Source organism: Oncorhynchus gorbuscha, linkage group LG13 (assembly GCF_021184085.1).
Source record: "Oncorhynchus gorbuscha isolate QuinsamMale2020 ecotype Even-year linkage group LG13, OgorEven_v1.0, whole genome shotgun sequence".
Taxonomy (NCBI): Eukaryota; Metazoa; Chordata; class Actinopteri; order Salmoniformes; family Salmonidae; genus Oncorhynchus; species Oncorhynchus gorbuscha.
The window spans coordinates 25,613,039-25,632,957 of record NC_060185.1 but is presented as its reverse complement, the minus strand read 5'-3'; the positions used below and the strand labels follow the sequence as shown (position 1 = coordinate 25,632,957).

The following is a 19,919-nucleotide window of genomic DNA, read 5'->3' as shown; positions in this document are numbered from 1 at the left end:
TATTGTCTTTCCATTCATGTGAGTCCGTCTATTGAATGGCAAAGACAAGGTGGACCATGTTTGAGCTTTGAGATAGCCAAGCACTGGATGAAAGGCTGACTTGTGTTTTTACGTGCCCAACTCGTATCCCTCAATAACACGTTGCTCTAACTCATATAGCTCCTTCAGGCTGTTTCTAGCTCTGCTTGAACATTATGAATTCAAAACATGTTTGCCCTGAACTACAGTATTTCATATCAATTTGATATGATTTTGTTCCTGACATTAAATGGGCAATTTCAAATCCCTTCCACATTACTGTATTATGATGGATGGATAAAGGAGTGAGTTAAAATCCCTTCCACAATACTGTATTATGATGGATGGATAAAGGAGTGAGTAAAAATCCCTTCCACATTACTGTATTATGATGGATGGATAAAGGAGTGAGTAAAAATCCCTTCCACATTACTGTATTATGATGGATGGATAAAGGAGTGAGTAAAAATCCCTTCCACATTACTGTATTATGATGGATGGATAAAGGAGTGAGTAAAAATCCCTTCCACATTACTGTATTATGATGGATGGATAAAGGAGTGAGTAAAAATCCCTTCCACATAACCGGATTATGATGGATGGATAAAGGAGTGAGTAAAAATCCCTTCCACATAACCGGATTATGATGGATGGATAAAGGAGTGAGTAAAAATCCCTTCCACATTACTGTATTATGATGGATGGATAAAGGAGTGAGTAAAAATCCCTTCCACATTACTGTATTATGATGGATGGATAAAGGAGTGAGTAAAAATCCCTTCCACATTACTGTATTATGATGGATGGATAAAGGAGTGAGTAAAAATCCCTTCCACATAACCGGATTATGATGGATGGATAAAGGAGTGAGTAAAAATCCCTTCCACATAACCGGATTATGATGGATGGATAAAGGAGTGAGTAAAAATCCCTTCCACATAACCGGATTATGATGGATGGATAAAGGAGTGAGTAAAAATCCCTTCCACATAACCGGATTATGATGGATGGATAAAGGAGTGAGTAAAAATCCCTTCCACATAACCGGATTATGATGGATGGATAAAGGAGTGAGTAAAAATCCCTTCCACATAACCGGATTATGATGGATGGATAAAGGAGTGAGTAAAAATCCCTTCCACATAACCGGATTATGATGGATGGATAAAGGAGTGAGTAAAAATCCCTTCCACATAACCGGATTATGATGGATGGATAAAGGAGTGAGTAAAAATCCCTTCCACATAACCGGATTATGATGGATGGATAAAGGAGTGAGTAAAAATCCCTTCCACATAACCGGATTATGATGGATGGATAAAGGAGTGAGTAAAAATCCCTTCCACATAACCGGATTATGATGGATGGATAAAGGAGTCAGTAAAAATCCCTTCCACATAACCGGATTATGATGGATGGATAAAGGAGTCAGTAAAAATCCCTTCCACATAACCGGATTATGATGGATGGATAAAGGAGTGAGTAAAAATCCCTTCCACATAACCGGATTATGATGGATGGATAAAGGAGTCAGTAAAAATCCCTTCCACATTACTGGATTATGATGGATGGATAAATGAGTCAGTAAAAATCCCTTCCACATTACTTTATTATGATGGATGGTTAAAGGAGTGAGTAAAAATCCCTTCCACATTACTGTGTTATGATGGATGGATAAATGAGTCAGTAAAAATCCCTTCCACATTACTGGATTATGATGGATGGATAAAGGAGTGAGTAAAAATCCCTTCCACATTACTGTATTATGATGGATGGATAAATGAGTCAGTAAAAATCCCTTCCACATTACTTTATTATGATGGATGGATAAAGGAGTGAGTAAAAATCCCTTCCACATTACTGTATTATGATGGATGGATAAATGAGTCAGTAAAAATCCCTTCCACATTACTTTATTATGATGGATGGTTAAAGGAGTGAGTAAAAATCCCTTCCACATTACTGTGTTATGATGGATGGATAAATGAGTCAGTAAAAATCCCTTCCACATTACTGGATTATGATGGATGGATAAAGGAGTGAGTAAAAATCCCTTCCACATTACTGTATTATGATGGATGGATAAATGAGTCAGTAAAAATCCCTTCCACATTACTGTATTATGATGGATGGATAAATGAGTCAGTAAAAATCCCTTCCACATTACTTTATTATGATGGATGGATAAATGAGTCAGTAAAAATCCCTTCCACATTACTGTATTATGATGGATGGATAAATGAGTCAGTAAAAATCCCTTCCACATTACTGTATTATGATGGATGGATAAATGAGTCAGTAAAAATCCCTTCCACATTACTTTATTTTGATGGATGGATAAAGGAGTGAGTAAAATTCCCTCCCACATTACTGGATTATGATGGATGGATAAAGGAGTGAGTAAAAATGATTCCCACATTTATCACCTCTTGGAGCTCAATACATTTGATTTTGTGGTCATGTTTTTTACCAAAGTGTTTCACCTCTAATTACCCTCCCCTCTCTCCAGCCGGAGTTGGGTTTAATGCCCGGCAGTGTACAAGCTAAATCAGGTTTGCTCAAAACTGCCTCTTCCTCCCCCCTCCTCCCATGTCAGCTCAGGGTTGGAGGGGAACATTTCTCCCTGTAATGATGGCCCTGGGCCACAGGTATTTCAACACACACACACACAAACACAGGTTCTCCCAGCTGCCAGTCAGTGATGTTTCGCTATGTCTGTATCTCTTACACACACACACACACACACACACACACACACACACACACACACACACACACACACACACACACACACACACACACACACACACACACACACACACACACACACACACACACACACACACACACACACACACACACACACACACAGAAGTTATTTATTTTTCAAGGCTTGCCAACTGTCCTTGTCTCTTTATAAAAAACACTTTTACCTTTGATTTAAAAATAAATGTATTTGGGGGTTACATTTGACCCCCTTTTCTCGAGTTACAGTCTTGTCCCATCACTGCAACACTCGTACGGACTCGGGAGAGGCGAAGGTCAAGAGCCATGCGTCCTCCGAAACACAACCCAACGAACCCACACTGCTTCTTGACACAATGCTCGCTTAACCCGTAAGCCAGCCCTACCAATGTGTCAGAGAAAACACCGTACAGCTGGTGACCAAAGTCAGCGTGTATACGTCCAGCCCGCCACAAGGAGTCGCTAGAGCGCGATGGGACAAAGACATACCAGTCGGCCAAACCCTTCCATAACCCGGACAACACTGGGCCAATTGTACACTGCCTCACGGGTCTCCCGGTCGCGGCCGGCTGCGACACAGCCCGGGAACACAGATCTGCGATGCAGTTCCCTAGACCGCTGCCCTAGACCGAGGCCCACCTTTTATTTTTCTTTGTTGAAAAAATTTGTTCCCTTGCTTAAATTTCAAATAAAGTTTGGGCTCAAGCTTCATAGAGATAATGATTCAATTATATATCAAGAATAGCACACTTGAAAAAATATAAAATAATTTGGAGGGAAACACTCTCTTTCGGATCTTCATTTTGAACTTTTCACATTTAGCATATTCTAAATGGAATTCATAGTAGGCCTAATGCCAGTCATGTGTCATAAAATCATCTGTAATTTTGGAGACAGTAGAGAGAGAAAAGAGGAGTTATTAGTAAATTAAGGTTAATCTAACTCAGCCCTGTGTTGTCTGTGATCCGGGTCCATTTGCTTTAAACCCAGCTCACACTGTGGGGCTGTTAGATGGGCCGTTGGATAGAGAGAGACTGGAGCTGCCCATTCCTCCTCTCCTTTCATGTTCTCCTAAGCCCCCTTCCTCAACAGTCGTGAGCAAAGGTGCTTGAGGGGGTAACCATAGTGACAAGCTTTAATTGGCCTAGGTGTGAGTACATACACTGACACAGCTGCCAGAAATGGTGAAGTATTTACTTTAAACGACTCAGTCATCTCACACACCTAAAATGAATGAAAGAATCAAACCCTCAAGCCCTCCTTGATGAAGAGACCATGCATAAAAAGGATTTGGAATCATCAAACCCTCAATCACTCACTGAGCCCTCCTTGATGAAGAGACCATGCATAAAAAGGATTTGGAACCATCAAACCCTCAATCACTCACGGAGCACTCCTTGATGAAGAGACCATGCATAAAAAGGATTTGGAACCATCAAACCCTCAATCACTCACTAAGCCCTCCTTGATGAAGAGACCATGCATAAAAAGGAATGGAAGAATCAAACCCTCAATCACTCACTAAGCCCTCCTTGATGAAGAGACCATGCATAAAAATGATTTGGAATCATCAAACCCTCAATCACTCACGGAGCACTCCTTGATGAAGAGACCATGCATAAAAAGGATTTGGAACCATCAAACCCTCAATCACTCACTAAGCCCTCCTTGATGAAGAGACCATGCATAAAAAGGAATGGAAGAATCAAACCCTCAATCACTCACTAAGCCCTCCTTGATGAAGAGACCATGCATAAAAAGGATTTGGAATCATCAAACCCTCAATCACTCACTGAGCCCTCCTTGATGAAGAGACCATGCATAAACATGATTTGGAATCATCAAACCCTCAATCACTCACGGAGCCCTCCTTGATGAAGAGACCATGCATAAAAAGGATTTGGAATCATGAAACCCTCAATCACTCACTGAGCCGAGCCCTCCTTGATGTAGAGACCATGCATAAAAAGGATTTGGAATCATCAAACCCTCAATCACTCACTGAGCCCTCCTTGCCTTGATGAAGAGACCATGCATAAAAAGGAATGGAACCATCAAACCCTCAATCACTCACTGAGCCCTCGTTGATGAAGAGACCATGCATAAAAAGGATTTGGAACCATCAAACCCTCAATCACTCACTGAGCCCTCCTTGATGAAGAGACCATGCATAAAAAGGAATGGAACCATCAAACCCTCAATCACTCACTGAACCCTCCTTGATGAAGAGACCATGCATAAAAAGGATTTGGAACCATCAAACCCTCAATCACTCACTGAGCCCTCCTTGATGAAGAGACCATGCATAAAAAGGATTTGGAACCATCAAACCCTCAATCACTCACTGAGCCCTCCTTGATGAAGAGACCATGCATACAAAGGATTTGGAATCATCAAACCCTCAATCACTCACTGAGCCCTCATTGATGAAGAGACCATGCATAAAAATGATTTGGAATCATCAAACCCTCAATCACTCACTGAGCTCTCCTTGCCTTGATGAAGAGACCATGCATAAAAAGGATTTGGAACCATCAAACCCTCAATCACTCTCTAAGCCCTCCTTGATGAAGAGACCATGCATAAAAAGGAATGGAACCATCAAACCCTCAATCACTCACTGAGCCCTCCTTGATGAAGAGACCATGCATAAAAAGGATTTGGAACCATCAAACCCTCAATCACTCACTAAGCCCTCCTTGAGGAAGAGACCATGCATAAAAAGGAATGGAACCATCAAACCCTCAATCACTCACTGAGCCCTCCTTGATGAAGAGACCATGCATAAAAATAATTTGGAATCATCAAACCCTCAATCACTCACTAAGCCCTCCTTGATGAAGAGACCATGCATAAAAAGGAATGGAATCATCAAACCCTCAATCACTCACTGAGCCCTCCTTGATGAAGAGACCATGCATAACAAGGATTTGGAACCATCAAACCCTCAATCACTCACTAAGCCCTCCTTGATGAAGAGACCATGCATAAAAAGGAATGGAAGAATCAAACCCTCAATCACTCACTGAGCCCTCGTTGATGAAGAGACCATGCATAAAAAGGATTTGGAACCATCAAACCCTCAATCACTCACTGAGCCCTCCTTGATGAAGAGACCATGCATAAAAAGGAATGGAACCATCAAACCCTCAATCACTCACTGAACCCTCCTTGATGAAGAGACCATGCATAAAAAGGATTTGGAACCATCAAACCCTCAATCACTCACTGAGCCCTCCTTGATGAAGAGACCATGCATAAAAAGGATTTGGAACCATCAAACCCTCAATCACTCACTGAGCCCTCCTTGATGAAGAGACCATGCATAAACATGATTTGGAATCATCAAACCCTCAATCACTCACGGAGCCCTCCTTGATGAAGAGACCATGCATAAAAAGGATTTGGAATCATGAAACCCTCAATCACTCACTGAGCCCTCCTTGATGTAGAGACCATGCATAAAAAGGATTTGGAATCATCAAACCCTCAATCACTCACTGAGCCCTCCTTGCCTTGATGAAGAGACCATGCATAAAAAGGAATGGAACCATCAAACCCTCAATCACTCACTGAGCCCTCGTTGATGAAGAGACCATGCATAAAAAGGATTTGGAACCATCAAACCCTCAATCACTCACTGAGCCCTCCTTGATGAAGAGACCATGCATAAAAAGGAATGGAACCATCAAACCCTCAATCACTCACTGAACCCTCCTTGATGAAGAGACCATGCATAAAAAGGATTTGGAACCATCAAACCCTCAATCACTCACTGAGCCCTCCTTGATGAAGAGACCATGCATAAAAAGGATTTGGAACCATCAAACCCTCAATCACTCACTGAGCCCTCCTTGATGAAGAGACCATGCATACAAAGGATTTGGAATCATCAAACCCTCAATCACTCACTGAGCCCTCATTGATGAAGAGACCATGCATAAAAATGATTTGGAATCATCAAACCCTCAATCACTCACTGAGCTCTCCTTGCCTTGATGAAGAGACCATGCATAAAAAGGATTTGGAACCATCAAACCCTCAATCACTCTCTAAGCCCTCCTTGATGAAGAGACCATGCATAAAAAGGAATGGAACCATCAAACCCTCAATCACTCACTGAGCCCTCCTTGATGAAGAGACCATGCATAAAAAGGATTTGGAACCATCAAACCCTCAATCACTCACTAAGCCCTCCTTGAGGAAGAGACCATGCATAAAAAGGAATGGAACCATCAAACCCTCAATCACTCACTGAGCCCTCCTTGATGAAGAGACCATGCATAAAAATAATTTGGAATCATCAAACCCTCAATCACTCACTAAGCCCTCCTTGATGAAGAGACCATGCATAAAAAGGAATGGAATCATCAAACCCTCAATCACTCACTGAGCCCTCCTTGATGAAGAGACCATGCATAACAAGGATTTGGAACCATCAAACCCTCAATCACTCACTAAGCCCTCCTTGATGAAGAGACCATGCATAAAAAGGAATGGAAGAATCAAACCCTCAATCACTCACTGAGCCCTCGTTGATGAAGAGACCATGCATAAAAAGGATTTGGAACCATCAAACCCTCAATCACTCACTGAGCCCTCCTTGATGAAGAGACCATGCATAAAAAGGAATGGAACCATCAAACCCTCAATCACTCACTGAACCCTCCTTGATGAAGAGACCATGCATAAAAAGGATTTGGAACCATCAAACCCTCAATCACTCACTGAGCCCTCCTTGATGAAGAGACCATGCATAAAAAGGATTTGGAACCATCAAACCCTCAATCACTCACTGAGCCCTCCTTGATGAAGAGACCATGCATACAAAGGATTTGGAATCATCAAACCCTCAATCACTCACTGAGCCCTCATTGATGAAGAGACCATGCATAAAAATGATTTGGAATCATCAAACCCTCAATCACTCACTGAGCTCTCCTTGCCTTGATGAAGAGACCATGCATAAAAAGGATTTGGAACCATCAAACCCTCAATCACTCTCTAAGCCCTCCTTGATGAAGAGACCATGCATAAAAAGGAATGGAACCATCAAACCCTCAATCACTCACTGAGCCCTCCTTGATGAAGAGACCATGCATAAAAAGGATTTGGAACCATCAAACCCTCAATCACTCACTAAGCCCTCCTTGAGGAAGAGACCATGCATAAAAAGGAATGGAACCATCAAACCCTCAATCACTCACTGAGCCCTCCTTGATGAAGAGACCATGCATAAAAATAATTTGGAATCATCAAACCCTCAATCACTCACTAAGCCCTCCTTGATGAAGAGACCATGCATAAAAAGGAATGGAATCATCAAACCCTCAATCACTCACTGAGCCCTCCTTGATGAAGAGACCATGCATAACAAGGATTTGGAACCATCAAACCCTCAATCACTCACTAAGCCCTCCTTGATGAAGAGACCATGCATAAAAAGGAATGGAAGAATCAAACCCTCAATCACTCACTGAGCCCTCGTTGATGAAGAGACCATGCATAAAAAGGATTTGGAACCATCAAACCCTCAATCACTCACTGAGCCCTCCTTGATGAAGAGACCATGCATAAAAAGGAATGGAACCATCAAACCCTCAATCACTCACTGAACCCTCCTTGATGAAGAGACCATGCATAAAAAGGATTTGGAACCATCAAACCCTCAATCACTCACTGAGCCCTCCTTGATGAAGAGACCATGCATAAAAAGGATTTGGAACCATCAAACCCTCAATCACTCACTGAGCCCTCCTTGATGAAGAGACCATGCATACAAAGGATTTGGAATCATCAAACCCTCAATCACTCACTGAGCCCTCCTTGATGAAGAGACCATGCATACAAAGGATTTGGAATCATCAAACCTTCAATCACTCACTGAACCCTCCTTGATGAAGAGACCATGCATACAAAGGATTTGGAACCATCAAACATGGAAATGAAAACAATAAGTTCACGCATTTCCCCCGATCACTTTCTATAAATGGACACCTCTTTAGATTCACATAGTATTTTGTGTGGGCAGCTGGCTCCATTAGAGAGCACTTGTGAGGATGGCAGGCAACTGCAGCACTCAGTCAAGCAGGCAGAGCTGAGTTCCTAGAGAGAAAGAAATAGAGAGAGAAACATAGAAAGAGAGGGAGAGAATGAGAGAGAAGGAAACAAAAAGAGCGACAGAGCAGTAGCAGAAATCAATCATGCCGCTCTCTCTTATCAGCCTTGAAGCTCAGTCTCTCAGGGAGTGTGCTCTGTTGCAGAGATAGTAGGAGCACTGACCCACACTATTCCACTAGCGTTTAATGGCTTACCTAGTAGTGGATAGTACAGCCAGCATTAGTATAGCCAGCATAGGAGACTCACTCCCATATACAGTGGGGCAAAAAAATATTTAGTCAGCCACCAATTGTGCAAGTTCTCCAAATGAAAAAGATGAGAGAGGCCTGTAATTTTCATCATAGGTACACTTCAACTATGACAGATAAAATGAGAAAAAAAATCCAGAAAATCACATTGTAGGACTTTTAATGAATTGATTTGCAAATTATGGTGGAAAATAAGTATTTGGTCAATATCAAAAGTTTATCTCAATACTTTGTTATATACCCTTTGTTGGCAATGACAGAGGTCAAACATTTTCTGTAAGTCTTCACAAGGTTTTCACACACTGTTGCTGGTATTTTGGCCCATTCCTCCATGCAGATATCCTCTAGAGCAGTGATGTTTTGGGGCTGTTGCTGGGCAACACGGACTTTCAACTCCCTCCAAAGATTTTCTATGGGGTTGAGATCTGGAGTCTGGCTAGGCCACTCCAGGACCTTGAAATGATTCTTACGAAGCCACTCCTTCATTGCCCGGGCGGGCGGTGTGTCTGGGATCGTTGTCATGTTGAAAGACCAAGCCATGTTTCATCTTCAATGCCCTTGCTGATGGAAGGAGGTTTTCACTCAAAATCTCACGATACATGGCCCATTCATTCTTTTCTTTACACGGATCAGTCGTCCTGGTCCCTTTGCAGAAAAACTGCCTCAAAGCATGATGTTTCCACCTCCATGCTTCACAGTAGGTATGGTGTTCTTTGGATGCAACTCAGCATTCTTTGTCCTCCAAACACGACGAGTTGAGTTTTTACCAAAAAGTTATATTTTGGTTTCATCTGACCATATGACATTCTCCCAATCTTCTTCTGGATCATCCAAATGCTCTCTAGCGAACTTCAGACGGGCCTGGACATGTACTGGCTTAAGCAGGGGGACACGTCTGGCACTGCAGGATTTGAGTCCCTGGCGGCATAGTGTGTTACTGATGGTAGGCTTTGTTACTTTGGTCCCAGCTCTCTGCAGGTCATTCACTAGGTCCCTCCGTGTGGTTCTGGGATTTTTGCTCACCGTTCTTGTGATCATTTTGACCCCACGGGGTGAGATCTTGCGTGGAGCCCCAGATCGAGGGAGATTATCAGTGGTCTTGTATGCCTTCCATTTCCTAATAATTGCTCCCACAGTTGATTTCTTCAAACCAATCTGCTTACCTATTGCAGATTCAGTCTTCCCAGCCTGGTGCAGGTCTACAAATTTGTTTCTGGTGTCCTTTGACAGCTCTTTGGTCTTGGCCATAGTGGAGTTTGGAGTGTGACTGTTTGAGGTTGTGGACAGGTGTCTTTTATACTTATAACAAGTTCAAACAGGTGGCATTAATACAGGTAACGAGTGGAGGACAGAGGAGCCTCTTAAAGAAGAAGTTACAGGTCTGTGAGAGCCAGAAATCTTGCTTGTTTGTAGGTGACCAAATACTTATTTTCCACCATAATTTGCAAATAAATTCATTAAAAATCCTACAATGTGATTTTCTGGATTTTCTTTTCATTTTGTCTGTCATAGTTGAAGTGTACCTATGATGAAAATTACAGGCCTCTCTCATCTTTTTAAGTGGACCTTGATGACATGCCAGCTTCATTTCTTTTTAAAAAGCTCTAGTGCTGAAAGGGGAGTAGGGAGCATCTGGAAAAGGCAGGCCCTTTACTTCCTCTGTGTACCTAACCAGAGTGTGTCTGTCTGTGTGTGTTTGTCTGTGTGTGAGAGAGAGCCCATGGACAGATCAATCTGTCTGTCTGTCTGTCTGTCTGTCTGTCTGTCTGTCTGTCTGTCTGTCTGTCTGTCTGTCTGTCTGTCTGTCTGTCTGTCTGTCTGTCTGTCTGTCTGTCTGTCTGTCTGTCTGTCTGTCTGTCTGTCTGTCTGTCTGTCTGTCTGTCTGTCTGTCTGTCTGTCTGTCTGTCTGTCTGTCTGTCTGTCTGTCTGTCTGTCTGTCTGTCTGTCTGTCTGTCTGTCTGTCTGTCTGTCTGTCTGTCTGTCTGTCTGTCTGTCTGTCTGTCTGTCTGTCTGTCTGTCTGTCTGTCTGTCTGTCTGTCTGTCTGTCTGTCTGTCTGTCTGTCTGTGCAGAGCGTTATTCATCATTGCCTCCATATTTCATTCAATTTGGGAACACATTCACATAGGCCAGTGAAATGGTTGCTCAATTATAGGAGGAAACCTGTGCCTGACATTTCCTATTTCTTGAGTCTGGCAGAGTTTGAAAGCTGGCGAGGAGCAGTCTTTGAAAGCCCAGCTGCCTGCAGGAACAAAGCAGCTCGAGGGGCTTGTGGTTCGTAGTTCGCCTCAGGTTGTGTCAGAGAGGCCTGTTTCCAAAACATGGATAACTTGTTCTCTGTTTATCATTGTTCGCCCCCCCCCAGCCCATCTCAGATGTGGCCTGTATGGTTGTTCCCACCCTCAAGGGTACAGAGCTCTCATCTTTTTTTGAGGAGATTCCCTACAGGATGTCACAGTTCCAGGATAGACCCCAGAACTTGAAAAGATAAGGGCATCTTCTAAGGTTAGGAACAGGAAATGTTTTTTTTTTGTGTGTGGGGCTGCCGCTCTCTACTGCCCCTCTCTTTACCTGGCTAGATCAGTGAGGATGGTCCAAGGACGCTGGCATAGGAGAAGGTCTCTCCCTTCCCTTTGTCTCTCATCTCTACCTCTCCCTTCCCTTTGTCTCTCATCTCTATCTCTCCCTTCCCTTTCTCTCATCTCTATCTCTCCCTTCCCTTTGTCTTTCATCTCTATCTCTCCCTTCCCTTTGTCTCTCATCTATATCTCTCCCTTCCCTTTGTCTCTCATCTCTATCTATCCCTTCCCTTTGTCTCTCATCTCGATCTCTCCCTTCCCTTTGTCTCTCATCTCTATCTCTCCCTTCCCTTTGTCTCTCTATCTCTCATCTCTGTCTATCCCTTCCCTTTCTCTCATCTCTATCTCTCCCTTCCCTTTGTCTCTCATCTCTATCTCTCCCTTCCCTTTGTCTCTCATCTCTATCTCTCCCTTCCCTTTGTCTCTCATCTATATCTCTCCCTTCCCTTTCTCTCATCTCTATCTCTCCCTTCCCTTTGTCTCTCATCTCTATCTCTCCCTTCCCTTTGTCTCTCATCTCTATCTCTCCCTTCCCTGTGTCTCTCATCTCTATCTCTCCCTTCCCTTTGTCTCTCATCTCTATCTCTCCCTTCCCTTTGTCTCTCATCTCTATCTCTCCCTTCCCTTTGTCTCTCATCTCTATCTCTCCCTTCCCTTTGTCTCTCATCTCTATCTATCCCTTCCCTTTGTCTCTCATCTCTATCTATCCCTTCCCTTTGTCTCTCATCTCTACCTCTCCCTTCCCTTTGTCTCTCATCTCTATCTATCCCTTCCCTTTGTCTCTCATCTCTACCTCTCCTTCCCTTTGTCTCTCATCTCTATCTCTCCCTTCCCTTTGTCTCTCATCTCTGTCTCTCCCTTCCCTTTGTCTCTCCATCTCTCATCTCTATCTATCCCTTCCCTTTGTCTCTCATCTCTATCTCTCCCTTCCCTTTGTCTCTCATCTCTATCTCTCCCTTCCCTTTGTCTCTCATCTCTATCTATCCCTTCCCTTTGTCTCTCATCTCTATCTATCCCTTCCCTTTGTCTCTCATCTCTACCTCTCCCTTCCCTTTGTCTCTCATCTCTATCTATCCCTTCCCTTTGTCTCTCATCTCTACCTCTCCCTTCCCTTTGTCTCTCATCTCTATCTCTCCCTTCCCTTTGTCTCTCATCTCTGTCTCTCCCTTCCCTTTGTCTCTCCATCTCTCATCTCTATCTATCCCTTCCCTTTGTCTCTCATCTCTATCTCTCCCTTCCCTTTGTCTCTCATCTCTATCTCTCCCTTCCCTTTGTCTCTCATCTCTGTCTCTCCCTTCCCTTTGTCTCTCCATCTCTCATCTCTATCTATCCCTTCCCTTTGTCTCTCATCTCTATCTCTCCCTTCCCTTTGTCTCTCATCTCTATCTCTCCCTTCCCTTTGTCTCTCATCTCTATCTCTCCCTTCCCTTTGTCTCTCATCTCTATCTCTCCCTTCCCTTTGTCTCTCATCTCTGTCTCTCCCTTCCCTTTGTCTCTCATCTCGATCTCTCCCTTCCCTTTGTCTCTCATCTCTGTCTCTCCCTTCCCTTTGTCTCTCATCTCTATCTCCCCCTTCCCTTTGTCTCTCACCTCTATCTCCCCCTTCCCTTTGTCTCTCATCTCTGTCTCTCCCTTCCCTTTGTCTCTCCATCTCTCATCTCTATCTCTCCCTTCCCTTTGTCTCTCATCTCTATCTCTCCCTTCCCTTTGTCTCTCATCTCTATCTCTCCCTTCCCTTTGTCTCTCATCTCTACCTCTCCCTTCCCTTTGTCTCTCATCTCTACCTCTCCCTTCCCTTTGTCTCTCATCTCTACCTCTCCCTTCCCTTTGTCTCTCATCTCTACCTCTCCCTTCCCTTTGTCTCTCATCTCTACCTCTCCCTTCCCTTTGTCTCTTATCTCTATCTCTCCCATCCCTTTGTCTCTCATCTCTATCTCTCCCTTCCCTTTGTCTCTCATCTCTGTCTCTCCCTTCCCTTTGTCTCTCCAGCTCTATCTCTCCCTTCCCTTTGTCTCTCATCTCTCTCTCCCATCCCTTTGTCTCTCACCTCTACCTCTCCCTTCCCTTTGTCTCTCATCTCTACCTCTCCCTTCCCTTTGTCTCTCATCTCTACCTCTCCCTTCCTTTTGTCTCTCATCTCTACCTATCCCTTCCCTTTGTCTCTCATCTCTATCTATCCCTTCCCTTTGTCTCTCATCTCTATCTATCCCTTCCCTTTGTCTCTCATCTCTACCTCTCCCTTCCCTTTGTCTCTCATCTCTATCTATCCCTTCCCTTTGTCTCTCCATCTCTCATCTCTGTCTCTCCCTTCCCTTTGTCTCTCATCTCTATCTATCCCTTCCCTTTGCCTCTCATCTCTACCTCTCCCTTCCCTTTGTCTCTCCATCTCTCATCTCTACCTCTCCCTTCCCTTTGTCTCTCATCTCTATCTCTCCCTTCCCTTTGTCTCTCATCTCTATCTCTCCCTTCCCTTTGTCTCTCATCTCTGTCTCTCCCTTCCCTTTGTCTCTCATCTCTATCTCTCCCTTCCCTTTGTCTCTCATCTCTATCTCTCCCTTCCCTTTGTCTCTCATCTCTGTCTCTCCCTTCCCTTTGTCTCTCCATCTCTCATCTCTATCTATCCCTTCCCTTTGTCTCTCATCTCTATCTCTCCCTTCCCTTTGTCTCTCATCTCTATCTCTCCCTTCCCTTTGTCTCTCATCTCTATCTCTCCCTTCCCTTTGTCTCTCATCTCTATCTCTCCCTTCCCTTTGTCTCTCATCTCTGTCTCTCCCTTCCCTTTGTCTCTCATCTCGATCTCTCCCTTCCCTTTGTCTCTCATCTCTGTCTCTCCCTTCCCTTTGTCTCTCATCTCTATCTCCCCCTTCCCTTTGTCTCTCACCTCTATCTCCCCCTTCCCTTTGTCTCTCATCTCTGTCTCTCCCTTCCCTTTGTCTCTCCATCTCTCATCTCTATCTCTCCCTTCCCTTTGTCTCTCATCTCTACCTCTCCCTTCCCTTTGTCTCTCATCTCTACCTCTCCCTTCCCTTTGTCTCTCATCTCTACCTCTCCCTTCCCTTTGTCTCTTATCTCTATCTCTCCCATCCCTTTGTCTCTCATCTCTATCTCTCCCTTCCCTTTGTCTCTCATCTCTGTCTCTCCCTTCCCTTTGTCTCTCCAGCTCTATCTCTCCCTTCCTTTGTCTCTCATCTCTCTCTCCCATCCCTTTGTCTCTCACCTCTACCTCTCCCTTCCCTTTGTCTCTCATCTCTACCTCTCCCTTCCCTTTGTCTCTCATCTCTACCTCTCCCTTCCTTTTGTCTCTCATCTCTACCTATCCCTTCCCTTTGTCTCTCATCTCTATCTATCCCTTCCCTTTGTCTCTCATCTCTATCTATCCCTTCCCTTTGTCTCTCATCTCTACCTCTCCCTTCCCTTTGTCTCTCATCTCTATCTATCCCTTCCCTTTGTCTCTCCATCTCTCATCTCTGTCTCTCCCTTCCCTTTGTCTCTCATCTCTATCTATCCCTTCCCTTTGCCTCTCATCTCTACCTCTCCCTTCCCTTTGTCTCTCCATCTCTCATCTCTACCTCTCCCTTCCCTTTGTCTCTCATCTCTATCTCTCCCTTCCCTTTGTCTCTCATCTCTATCTCTCCCTTCCCTTTGTCTCTCATCTCTGTCTCTCCCTTCCCTTTGTCTCTCATCTCTATCTCTCCCTTCCCTTTGTCTCTCATCTCTATCTCTCCCTTCCCTTTGTCTCTCATCTCTGTCTCTCCCTTCCCTTTGTCTCTCCATCTCTCATCTCTATCTATCCCTTCCCTTTGTCTCTCATCTCTATCTCTCCCTTCCCTTTGTCTCTCATCTCTATCTCTCCCTTCCCTTTGTCTCTCATCTCTATCTCTCCCTTCCCTTTGTCTCTCATCTCTATCTCTCCCTTCCCTTTGTCTCTCATCTCTGTCTCTCCTTCCCTTTGTCTCTCATCTCGATCTCTCCCTTCCCTTTGTCTCTCATCTCTGTCTCTCCTTCCCTTTGTCTCTCATCTCTATCTCCCCCTTCCCTTTGTCTCTCACCTCTATCTCCCCCTTCCCTTTGTCTCTCATCTCTGTCTCTCCTTCCTTTGTCTCTCCATCTCTCATCTCTATCTCTCCCTTCCCTTTGTCTCTCATCTCTATCTCTCCCTTCCCTTTGTCTCTCATCTCTATCTCTCCCTTCCCTTTGTCTCTCATCTCTACCTCTCCCTTCCCTTTGTCTCTCATCTCTACCTCTCCCTTCCCTTTGTCTCTCATCTCTACCTCTCCCTTCCCTTTGTCTCTCATCTCTACCTCTCCCTTCCCTTTGTCTCTCATCTCTACCTCTCCCTTCCCTTTGTCTCTTATCTCTATCTCTCCCATCCCTTTGTCTCTCATCTCTATCTCTCCCTTCCCTTTGTCTCTCATCTCTGTCTCTCCCTTCCCTTTGTCTCTCCAGCTCTATCTCTCCCTTCCCTTTGTCTCTCATCTCTCTCTCCCATCCCTTTGTCTCTCACCTCTACCTCTCCCTTCCCTTTGTCTCTCATCTCTACCTCTCCCTTCCCTTTGTCTCTCATCTCTATCTCTCCCTTCCCTTTGTCTCTCATCTCTATCTCTCCCTTCCCGTTGTCTCTCATCTCTATCTCTCCCTTCCCTTTGTCTCTCATCTCTATCTCTCCCTTCCCATTGTCTCTCATCTCTATCTCTCCCTTCCCTTTGTCTCTCATCTCTATCTCTCCCTTCCCGTTGTCTCTCATCTCTATCTCTCCCTTCCCTTTGTCTCTCATCTCTATCTCTCCCTTCCCTTTGTCTCTCATCTCTACCTCTCCCTTCCCTTTGTCTCTCATCTCTATCTCTCCCTTCCCTTTGTCTCTCATCTCTACCTCTCCCTTCCCTTTGTCTCTAATCTCTATCTCTCCCTTCCCTTTGACTCTCATCTCTCATCTCTATCTCTCCCTTCACTTTGTCTCTCCATCTCTCATCTCTATCTCTCCCTTCACTTTGTCTCTCCTCTCTCTGTTGGAATTTGTTTTATGGTAATGAGCTGAAATCTTCTTTTACTGTAAGAGATGGAGTGGATTTGGTGTGCCTGTTTTGGGATGGGAGTGAGTGGTGAGGGGCTGGCTTATGTAGTGAGTGTGATTAGTAGACAGTGCAGGGAGAGAGTGACTGGAGAGGGGGAACTGACTGGGTAGCTGGCTGGGGAGCCTAGCACTGATTGAGTGATTGTGTGTGTCAGATCGAGAGAGAGAGAGGGGGGCGGTACACTGTGCCAGGTAACACACACAAAGTAATTATTTTCATCACACACACATATCTGAGCGTTTTGCAGTCTGTGAGGAAAAACACAGGAAAAGCAGAATATAGAACCCAAGCAGAGGTGACAGATTACGACGTTGTTTATTCTCACCGTTCTGAGTTAGACGCAATTCCATCAGTTGGGACAGTGCTTATTTTTATTGCAGTTATGCAGGATAATGACAGCCCTCCAAGCTGCCCTGCTATGATATTGTTCTGTTTTGATTTCAGTTGTTTTTGATTCCTTTTCAGCTTTCAGTCTCTGTGCTAAAAGTACGAGTCTTGAAGGAGAAACACCATCTCGACTGCCTGAGAGGTGAATTAGACTACATGTCTAGACTTCAATGTAATTTCCTTAATATGAGGTGATAAGCAACAATAAGTTGCTTTTAATTACATCAGGCAGTCATCAATGAGCTATAACTAAACTGCTGGAAACACAAATGATTACAGGTCTGGGTTAAAATTGTGAAATATAATTGCCAATTTATGCTAATTAAACTGAACTTAATGAATGTTCCTGAAATGCACTGTCTTGCCCTGCCTACCACTGGCATTGACCAGAATGCACCCTGAAGACAGGACATGTCATAGTGCTCCCTCTCCTCCCCTGCAGAGGATCATCACTGGTAGTATCAGACAGTGAATCTACTGTGGGCGGGCCATAATCTCTACCAGTATGTCAATCAGGGACAGGGGGATTTCTGATTAGTCCCTAATTTCCTGACAGTATCTAGGGCCTCAGCCAGCTGTGTTCTTATAAGAGAACACACACACCATCCCGTTGCCCTGCCTGGGGGAGATAAACGAGCTGCTGTGTGTGACTGCGGGATTTCTCACTCTGTGATAGGGCGACCATTTGTCTGAGGTGGGTGGGCTGGGGGGAAGAGGGGTGCAGAAGGGGACAGCTATAATTCTTCTTTATTTTCTACTGCTGTTGATTTGTTACAGTACTGCTGTGAGCCATTGTCGCCTTGAAATATTTAGAAATGATCAAAAACTGTCAGAATTGACTGCTGAATATTTCATGGTGCGCCAGCTGGAGTGTTTAGCAGTAATCAATAAAGGGGGCCGATGGCGCCGGGCGAAGGTCATTAGTCACAGCGGGACCTCTGATGTGGGACACATTTTCCTCTTTTGCCCTTTATTAATTTAGCCAGTCGACCGGCAGAGCCTGTCAGTACTATTGTATCACCCCTGGTCCTGATCTCCAGAGCCCCTAACTAACACCACTGTCTGTCTCAGAGCCAGGGTCCTGATCTCCAGAGCCCCTAACTAACACCACTGTCTGTCTCAGAGCCAGGGTCCTGATCTCCAGAGCCCCTAACTAACACCACTGTCTGTCTCAGAGCCAGGGTCCTGATCTCCAGAGCCCCTAACTAACACCACTGTCTGTCTCAGAGCCAGGGTCCTGATCTCCAGAGCCCCTAACACCACTGTCTGTCTCAGAGCCAGGGTCCTGATCTCCAGAGCCCCTAACTAACACCACTGTCTGTCTCAGAGTCAGGGTCCTGATCTCCAGAGCCCCTAACTAACACCACTGTCTGTCTCAGAGTCAGGGTCCTGATCTCCAGAGCCCCTAACTAACACCACTGTCTGTCTCAGAGTCAGGCTCCTGATCTCCAGAGCCCCTAACTAACATCACTGTCTGTCTCAAACAGAGTCAGGGTCCTGATCTCCAGAGCCCCTAACTAACACCACTGTCTGTCTCAGAGTCAGGGTCCTGATCTCCAGAGCCCCTAACTAACACCACTGTCTGTCTGTAATTTTCATCATAGGTACACTTCAACTATGACAGACAAAATGAGAGACAAAAATCCAAAAATCACATTTTTTATGAATTTATTTGCAAATTATGGTGGAAAATAAGTATTTGGTCACCTACAAACAAGCAAGATTTCTGGCTCTCACAGACCTGTAACTTCTTCTTTAAGAGGCTCCTCTGTCCTCCACTCGTTACCTGTATTAATGCCACCTGTTTGAACTTGGTATCAGTATAAAAGACACCTGTCCACAACCTCAAACAGTCACACTCCAAACTCCACTATGGCCAAGACCATAGAGCTGTCAAAGGACACCAGAAACAAAATTGTAGACCATCGCCAGGCTGGGAAGACTGAATCTGCAATAGGTAAGCAGCTTGGTTTGAAGAAATCAACTGTGGGAGCAATTATTAGGAAATGGAAGACATACAAGACCACTGATAATCTCCCTCGATCTGGGGCTCCACGCAAGATCTCACCCCGTGGGGTCAAAATGATCTCAAGAACAGTGAGCAAAAATCCCAGAACCACACGGGGGGACCTAGTGAATGACCTGCAGAGAGCTGGGACCAAAGTAGCAAAGCCTACCATCAGTAACACACTATGCCGCCAGGGACTCAAATCCTGCAGTGACAGACGTGTCCCCCTGCTTAAGCCAGTACATGTCCAGGCCCGTCTGAAGTTTGCTAGAGAGCATTTGGATGATCCAGAAGAAGATTGGGAGAATGTCATATGGTCAGATGAAACCAAAATAGAACGTTTTGGTAAAAAACTTGTTGTGTTTGGAGGACAAAGAATGCTGAGTTGCATCCAAAGAACACCATACCTACTGTGAAGCATGGGGGTGGAAACATCATGCTTTGGGGCTGTTTTTCTGCAAAGGGACCAGGACGACTGATCCGTGTAAAGGAAAGAATGAATGGGGCCATGTATCGTGAGATTTTGAGTGAAAACCTCCTTCCATCAGCAAGGGCATTGAAGATGAAACGTGGCTGGGTCTTTCAGCATGACAACGATCCCAAACACACCGCCCGGGCAATGAAGGAATGGCTTCGTAAGAAGCATTTCAAGGTACTGGAGTGGCCTAGCCAGTCTCCAGATCTCAACCCCATAGAAAATCTTTGGAGGGAGTTGAAAGTCAGTGTTGCCCAGCAACAGCCCCA

General features: G+C 44.6%; 1 protein-coding gene across 10 annotated transcripts in view; it reads left to right on the top strand.

Annotated features, from left to right (window-relative positions):
- LOC123992620 (RNA-binding protein Musashi homolog 2-like) overlaps positions 1-19,919 on the top strand; it is a 358,445-nt gene that overhangs the window by 127,711 nt on the left and 210,815 nt on the right. The window lies entirely within an intron of this gene.